We start from the raw sequence: 8,716 nt of genomic DNA, 5'->3' as shown, positions 1-8,716 counted from the left end.
GACCTTGGCCCCTCCTGAGCGGGGTTCGCCTCCCCAGCTGACCTTGGGGCTCAGCTTTGGCCAAGAGAATGCAGTGAGTGATGTTCTGAACTCTCAAGCTCAGTCCTTGAGGCAGATCCAGCCCCATGAAAGATCCCTCTACTCTGAGGCCACCAGGCTGTGAGGAAGCCCGTGGTGGCCACATGGCAAGGCCACCAGGAGACACACTAAGTTCCAGAACAAGTGAAGCCTTCCTGGACCTCTCGGCCTGGCTATCAGCTCGTGAATGACCCCACCTGACACCACATGCAGCAGAGGAGCCGCCCAGCGGAGCCCACCGCAGGACCAGGGGAGAGAGGAGCCGCCCAGCGGAGCCCACCGCAGGACCAGGGGAGCGAGGAGCCGCCCAGCGGAGCCCGCCGCTGGACCAGGGGAGCGAGGAGCCGCCCAGCGGAGCCCACCGCAGGACCAGGGGAAAGATGTTGCTGCTCTAAGCCACTGAGGCTTGGGGTGTGTTGGGCAATAGCAGATCTCTGAAACAGCCTGAATCCAGAAGCCAAACAGTGTGGAACTCTGATGTTAGTGGGAAAAGCCCATTTTAGAGAAACCAAAGTAAAAGTTTTTCTGAGTCTTTGGGTAACAGATACTTAGTGCTGACTCGCACGCCCTCCACCCCAGACAGGGCTCAGCACTCACACCTGTGTAAGCCTCCTCACATCCTGGAGAGGTACAGAAACAATATTTGAAGAAACACTGGCCAAATGTTTTCTGAATGTAATGACAATGATAAACCTATAGATTCAAGCAACTCAATGAACTCCAAGCACAAAAAACATGAGGAAAATGACACCAAATAACCAAATGGTCACATTGTACTACATGACAGTATGACACTATTGATCACTTTGATTGTCGTTTGATTGACAAAGAAATTGTCACAAACTGCCTATGTTAATTAGATCATGTTGGTTGGTAGTGTTTTTCAACTCTTCTATATCCTTATTTTGTATCTACCTGCTTGATCTGTTATTGAAATCTCCAACTTTATGCATCTGTCTACGTCTGCTTGCAGTTCTATCCATTTTTGCTTCATGTCTTTTGAAGCTCTATTACCAGGTGCATAGATGTTTGAGAGTCTTCTGACCTCCTGATGAACGTTGTGAAATAGCCTCTTTACGCCTGATCACATTCTTTGCTCTGAATTCTGCTTTGTCTGGTGTGAAGGTGGCCGGTCCAGCCTTCTTGCCACTTGTGTTTGTGTGGTATGTTTTCCTACCCCTTACCTTTCAGCCTGTGTGTGTCTTCGTATTTGAAGCGTATCGTGTTACAAACTACGCATCATAATCGAATATTGCTCAAAACTTGGGATAAAAAATCTTACATGCAAATAGAGGAAGATGTTATAGAGTATGTAGATAAGGAGTTGTCATAGGAAATAATGCAAATGAGACTAGAGTAGAGTACAATCTTTAAAGTACTAAACCTGTCAACCTAGAATTCTATACCCAACAACAATCTCTTTCAAAAATGAAGGTGAAATAAAGACTTTGTTAGACATTGACAAGCTGAAAGAACTTGTCACCAGCACACCTATGCTAGAAGAAGTGTCAAGTCTGTTAGGTGGAAGGAGAATGATCACAGATGGAAACCTGCGTCTCCACACAGCAGTGAAGAGCTCTGGAAATGGTAACATTAGGTGGAGGGAGAATCATCACAGACGGAAAGAAGAGCTCTGGAAATGGTAAGTATATGGATACGCAATGAGGCTCTTCTTCCAATTGAATGAAACGTCTCTGAAAGATAACTGACTGTTTAATCGAACTGTTTGGCAATCATAGCAAAAGACCAGGAGGGGAAAATACTGTTGGTAGAATATTGTACAATTCTTTCAGCATTTATGAAATAGACTTAGTATAACTTGAAGGTGAGCTGTTATGGATTAAAGGTATGTACTATAAACCCTAAAACCACCACACAAATAAGACAAAAAAGTTACAGCCAAGAAATAAAAAGAAGTCACAAAAATATTCAATTAATCCAGAGGAAGGTATAACATAGAGAACACATGGGAGAAACAAAACAAATCGCAAGACAACAGCTGAAACCTTCCCCAGGAAAGACTGCATTTGATGCCAACGGCCCAAACACCCAGATACAGGGCAGGACTTGTCAGACTGGATTGAAAAATCAGACCCAAGCATACTCTGGATCTAAGAGATCTGCTTCAAATACGAAGACACACACAGGCTGAAAGGTAAAGGGTGGACAAACGTAGCACATAAACACGAGTGAAGAGAAGGCTGGACTGACCACCTTCACACCAGACAAAGCACAATTCAGAGCAAAGAATATGAGGAGGAGTTAGGAGCCATTTCACAATGTTCATCAGGTCAGAAGACTCTCAAATATGTATGCGCCTGATAACAGAGCTTCAGAAGACATGAAGCAAAATGGATAGAAGTGCAAGCAGACGTCGACAAACCCATAATTAGAGTTGGAGATCTCCATCTCCCTCATCTCAGTAATTGATAAAACAGGCAGAAAATGAGGAAGTACAGGAGAGGTGAAAACACTACTGGCCAACTTGATCTAATGAACCCCGGCAAAGCACTGTTCGTTTTTAGCTCAAATGGAACTTTCACTACGACGAACCATATTCTGGGCTACAGAACAAATCTGACTAAATTTTAAGACTCAGGGCAGATCAAATACATTCTGACAATAAAGGAATTAAATCAGAAACCAGTAACAGAAAGAGATCTGGAAAATCCCCATCCCTTTGGAGCCTTTACAGAACCTCCGTTTCAGTGCATGTTACAACATTTGATTCTCACAACCGCCTTAGGGTAGTGGGTGATCAGTTTAAAGGTGGAAAGACGGAACTTGCTCAGGATCACACAAGCCAGTAAGGGGCGCATGGGGGTGGGCAGCACAGGGTTGCGTAAGAACAGGGCTCAGATGCAGGCACTGCCGTCCTCGGCTGCGTGGGTAGAAGAGCCGTGAGCACTGCTGACCTTGAGGTGGCACCCCTGCCTCCCATAGCCGTGGCTGTCCCTGGCAAGAGGACCCCAGGAAAAGCGGGAAATCCAGGCCCAGGGAAGGCCGGTGTCTCCTCAGGCCTGTACTGGGCTGGTGGGCTGCTCTGCCGGGTGATGCCAGGCATGGGCCTGGGGCTGTCAGCCGGGCCCTGCCAAAACCACCCTGCAGTGGGCCATCTGCCAGGCCAGGCCCCCCCCACCCGAGGCCCCCCACATTTGCCAGACCCCTCCCACCCGAGGCCCCGACACTCCCCAGGCCCCCCAACCCGAGGCCCCTGATGTTCCCCAGGCTCCTCCCACCCGAGGCCCCTGACATTCCCCAGGCTCCTCCCACCCAAGGCCCTTGACGTTCCCCAGGCTGGCACTGCCCCTCCTCCCCAGCTCCCAGCACACACAAAAAACATTATCTTCTTACAAAAACCAATAAAACAGCCAGGAGACAAGGCGAGAAGCCTCAGCTCCCAGCATGCTGGATGGGATTTAGGCACGGTTCCCCTAACGATGACATTTACAGTCTTTAAGGGTAACGCCAACCTGGATATATATTATTCCCACATTAGCAGGCCACCACATCTGAGGGCGCCTGGTGACTCACATCCAGTCACAGCCTGAGGGGGCTGGCAGCTCACGGCCCCTAGTCGTAGTTAAAGGCATTACAGGATCTCCTGGCCCAAACCCTGGCCGGGTGGGTCCTGGGACACACGAGGAAAAAAGGCTGTGCTGAGCTTCCCTGTTGGGAGGCAGCCAGGGGCAGCCCCAGCCGCTGTGCTCTGTGTGTGCCTTGAGGGGGCAAGCTGGAAAGGGGCGCCTGCCTGACACGGGGATGCACCAGCCACAAAATACACTGCGTGGAAGCTGGCCAGGCCAGGCTGAGCACGTCAACACGGATTCCTGCAGCTCCTGCCAGGAGTGTTGGCACACATGCGGCCTCGGTACCTGTGGCGGAGCTGGGCAGGCAGGGGAGCATGAGCGAGGCTTCTCTCAGCAAGGCTGCTCTGGGCAGCAGGGCCCTGTCCCCCAGGGGCACCCACAGCAGCTCTGCACCCCCTCAGTCACTCCAACCCACACCCAGAGGCCCCGCAGAACTCTGGGAGCCCAGTCCAGCGAGGGCTGCTCTGTGTGGCCCGCCCCACGCAGAGTGCACGCTCCTAGCACGAATGGCCTCTGGTCTCCGTGGGCACCTCGGGGTGAGCAGGGCTGTCGCAGACACCCTGGAAGGCATGGCTGTGGCCTGGGCCTGGAGTCAGGGTGCAGAGAGTGACCACGGGCAGGGGCAGTGCTTCCGGATCTAACCACTGGTCTAAAACTCCGCCTGCATGTGTGGGAGCCAGAGACGCACCCCCAAGCCGCAGGCTGGGAGACCCTGGCTCCAGGAGTGTCAGGTGGCCCCAGGCAGATCTTGGGGACCCCCGCCCTGCCCAGGCAGCTCTCTGAGGGTCTGTGGTGCGTGGCCTGGTCCCCGTAGTGAGCCGACTCTGAGAGGCTCCGTGCCCATCACGGGACCTGTCTGTAGCCCTGAGAGCGTCCTTTAGCAGACAGAATTGTAGTTCTCCACGACGTTGGCCCAAACTCAGACAGGCCTGACCTCGGGCCAAGCCTTGGGGTGCGGGGGATGGAGCTCAGTGGGGTACTCCTGCCGGCAGCAAGTGAAGTGGCCGTGGGTCCCTGCCCGCCCAGGCCCTGGCAGGGGCTGCCCTGTGCCGTGTCTGGGAAGCAGCTCTGGAAGGGGCATGGAAGGAGCACCATGGGACTGAATGATGGTGCTAGATTTCCCGCAGCCCTCTAGCAACAGAGTTACGTTCAACTCCCCAAAAAGCAACGGAGACTTGTTTGCAATGTTCGGAGTCCATGTACTCCAGATCCTGTGTCTTCTCTGCATCAAAACCCATCCGTGGGAGTCCTCACCCCATCCTTCTCGATGACAGCTGACTTCCTAAAACCCAAGTGCAGACAGAGGACAGGCCTGGATTTTCCATTTCAGCAGCCAGTGCCATCCCTGCTGCTAAAAGCTGCTGCATGACCCCCACATTCACAACCTGCTATTGCATCCGTGTCGTCAGGAGACCACTCTGACGTGGGGACCGCAGCAACCCTTCCCACAGCCCGCTGCTTTCCGGATGGCACCCGTGCCTGGTCACCAACCCTTGTCCTGTGCTGGCTCGGGGATCCTGGGGGTCCTCGGGACAGGGCTGAGGACATGGCTCTGGTCCCTCTGCTGGCTGAGAGCAAGCGGCCATCAATGCATCCCCAGTGTCTGGTGGGACCGAGCCCTTGGCCTGCGGGGTCTGCACTCACTCTGGGTAGAGGGCGTCAGAGCTGGGCAAGCTGCAGGGCATCCTGGTGGAGTCTACAGAGATCTGGGAACACCACGCGTGGAAGGCCACAGGCTTGGAGGGAGTTTCAGGCAGAGCTGCCCCGTCACCTTTCACCCTCCGGGGAACTGGCCTCTTCTCTTGGAACTTGGGGACGCCTCCCCCGCTGCTTCTGGCTTAACCGACTGAATTTGCTGGCAACTGCCTTTCGTTACCAGCAGATGAGAAAAGTGGCGAGTGTGGGGTGTGAGGCTGCGGACAGCCACGGCTGAGCAGTTCCTTCTGGGGAGAGAAGTGCGCACACGCGGAGGTCCCGAGCCCGGAGGAGGAGTCCCAAGGGAGGTGTCCCCGGGGTGCATGGGCCTTTCGCTCTGTGCTGCTGAAACTTCCGGAGGTTTCCAGGCTCCGGAAGGGGCTCAGCGGCCCCCACAGCACAGGGGCAACTCTCCTAGAAAGGGGCACCCCCGACTCCTTATCTGACCAGCAAGAAGTGGAAAGACAGCAAAAGGGCCTGCGGTCCCCACCCACGATGCTGTGGAGCAGACGGCGCAGGCTCGGGGGCTGCAGGCAGGGGCCTGCCACCTTCCGGAATCAGCTCCTCCTCGGAGAGACGATTCATGCAGGGCCCTGGGCTCGCAGATGACACCCTGACTTCCTGAAACCTTCACCAGTGCCTCGTCATCAAGACACACGGGAGGGAGCGTCCTTGTCTGAGAGACAGGTCTGAGGTGAGAGGGGGCTGCGGCTCCCGTCCCAGCTGAGGGCCCCTCTGCCTCATGGCCACTGCCCACCTGTGCATCCCTCTCCTGGGGCCCCCATGTAGCTGTCCCCACACGTGATGTCCTCGCTCTCCCCACACACTGCCCCCTGTACCTGGCCTTGGACTGGGCATGGCCACTGCTCCGTCTGTCGAGTGGAGTCCAGGCCCCTGAGGCCGGTACGTGGGCCATCCCTGCCCCAGGGGACACAGTGAACCGCAAAGAGCCCTGTCACGGCGGTCCACCCGCTGCAGGCACGGCGCCGCACTGCTCTGAACACTGGCTACTCCAGGTTCTCGCTCCTGGAGCCCCAAGGGGCCCCCGGGATGCAAGAAAAGGGGTTCCTGGGCCCTCTCCCAGCTCAGCGGGGCTCCCCCATGCCTGTTCAGGTCATGGTGGGATTTGAAACTCGATTCCCCGAGGACAGTCTCTGCAGCTGGGCGGGGCGGGGGGCGGCCCCACCCGCCGGGACAGCAGCTGCCGCCAGAGCCTCAAGCTGCCCGGCCTGGCCCTGGACCCCGTGTGACCATCAGGACATCAGGCTCAAGGCTCTCTGTGAGCCAAGGCTCAGCCTGTTCCTGGGATGTGGATAAAAAGGGCCCTGACCTCGCACACCCTGCACTCAGCCTCAGTGTCTGGAGAGGGGAGTGGCCCCAGCCACAATCCAGCCTCCCAGGAGGCTCCACCTTCCGGAAGCTCGGCCGCGTGGGTACAGGACCCCCCACGTGTCTGGGCCTCTTCTAAGGACACAGTCGTTGGATTTGGGGCTCAGCACAGTCCACGCTGACTTCATCTGAACTACTCACAAGGCGGCCCCAGATAAAGCCACGCTGCAAACTACAGGGAGAGTGGGTTTGGGCCCTGCCCGCAGGCCCTGTCTGTGGCCCGGATGCCGCTGCGGCCAACCCTCCAGGTGGCAGTGACACCGAGGGTGCCTTGAGACATCCAGGGCCATCCCTCAGGCCCGGGCTGCCCCTGCCTCTGTGCTCCTGGCTGGGCCCACTCTGTCCACCGTCTCGGGCCATGTCTGAACTGGTGGAGTCAGCGGCAGACACAGAGCACTCCCCACACACAACACAGCAGAGAGCTCCAGTGAGGGGCAGTCCTGGGCCTCTGGGGCACAGGAAAAACTGGGTGCTCACGGGGGCGGGAAGGGACCCACCGCACGCCAGCTGGCCGCGTGGACACAGGGGAAGGCAGTGCTGACAGGCAGCTGTGGGGCCCCCCGGCCAGCCTCCCCAAGAGTTGCGACCTATGTCCTCGCCGGAGCGCAGCTGTGGCGTGACCCGTCCCTCAGAAACACCACACCCTGGTGGTCCTGGCCAGGTGCGTCCTGGGGATCCTGAGACACTCCCGGGCCCAGAGCAGCCACGTTCACTGAAGAGACACAGCCCAGGATGCCTGACACCAGCTTTAAAATGCAGCCACTCCGTAGAGAAGACATCAAAGTGTTTGTGGGGACACGGGTGGGCACCTCAGTGTCTCTTGCCAATGGAAACCTGCATGGGATGGTCCTCACCAGCACCCAGCCTTTGTGGACCTGAGCCCAGTGCACCACTGCTGTCCCCACCTGTGCTGAGCCAGCGGGCTCCGTGAGATGCGCTGTGGAGCTTCTGGCCTGGAGACAAGGGGCCCACCCAGCTTTCCTGACCTGTCCTGAGGGCGTCTGGAGACACGGGACCTCCCCACACTTTCCCGACCCATCCTGAGGGCACCTTACATGGGGCCCCTCAGCTCTGCTGACCTGTCCTGAGGGCATCTGGAGACAAGGGGCTCCCCAGCTTTCCTGACCTGGGCTGAGTGCATCTGGAGACATGGCCCCCTGCCCCAGCGTTCCTGACCTGTCCTGAGGGTGATGGGGGAGACACAGGGTCCCCCCCAACTTTTCTGACCTGTCCTGAGGGCGTCTGGACACACGGGTTCCCTCAGCTTTCCTGACCTGGGCTGAGGACACTGGACCTTTCGGGGGCAGGGTGGCCGGCGTGGGCTGCCGTGTGCACAGCTTTGTTGGCGAAAGCCTCTCACGCACGTGTGCTCTGCGGCTGCTGCCTGTCACGGCTGTGTTGGGACCATCCAGCCACAGAGCTGAGAGCGTTCGCTTTCTGGTATCTCACCGACCGTCAGCAGAACCTGGTCTCAGACAAAGAGAGAAGCTCACAGGTCCTCAGCAAGGCGGGGCATTTGATGGGGTACGGGGAGATCTCAAGAGCCTGAAGAATAAAGTCAGGACACAGCCACTAAATGCAGGTGCAAATGCCCGTCCCAGGCCGGCACGTGGACCAAAACCCGGAATCGCAGCAGAGGCGCCACGTGAGAACAGCACCAGCTCCACGCTTGGAGGCAGTGAGTGCCAGAGCAACCCTGGCAGAAAATGCAAAGGCAATGAGACAGCTGCCACTGGCGTCGGTGGCACGCAGACGATGATGGCTTCCATGTGCAGGTGTGAGCGATGGGCCGAATGCAGGAAGGGGTGTCCAGGCCTGAGATGCTCTAGGTGTACTGTGGCCATGACCACATAGGCCCAGGATGGGGATGGTGCTACCAGGAGGCTCCCACATGGACTGAGAACAAATGACTGTCCAAGCTCCAGGCCCCAGACCACTCGCAGCCCCTACATGAACTCGTGAGC

The 8,716-nt window shown here is 56.9% G+C and overlaps 1 protein-coding gene across 3 annotated transcripts in view; it reads right to left on the bottom strand.

Moving 5' to 3' along the window:
• Window positions 1–8,716, bottom strand: part of LMF1 (lipase maturation factor 1) — a 100,461-nt gene that overhangs the window by 25,173 nt on the left and 66,572 nt on the right. The window lies entirely within an intron of this gene.

The sequence above is a fragment of the Piliocolobus tephrosceles genome, chromosome 17, assembly GCF_002776525.5.
Source record: "Piliocolobus tephrosceles isolate RC106 chromosome 17, ASM277652v3, whole genome shotgun sequence".
In the NCBI taxonomy this organism is placed as follows: Eukaryota; Metazoa; Chordata; class Mammalia; order Primates; family Cercopithecidae; genus Piliocolobus; species Piliocolobus tephrosceles.
This window is presented reverse-complemented; position numbering and strand designations above follow the sequence as displayed.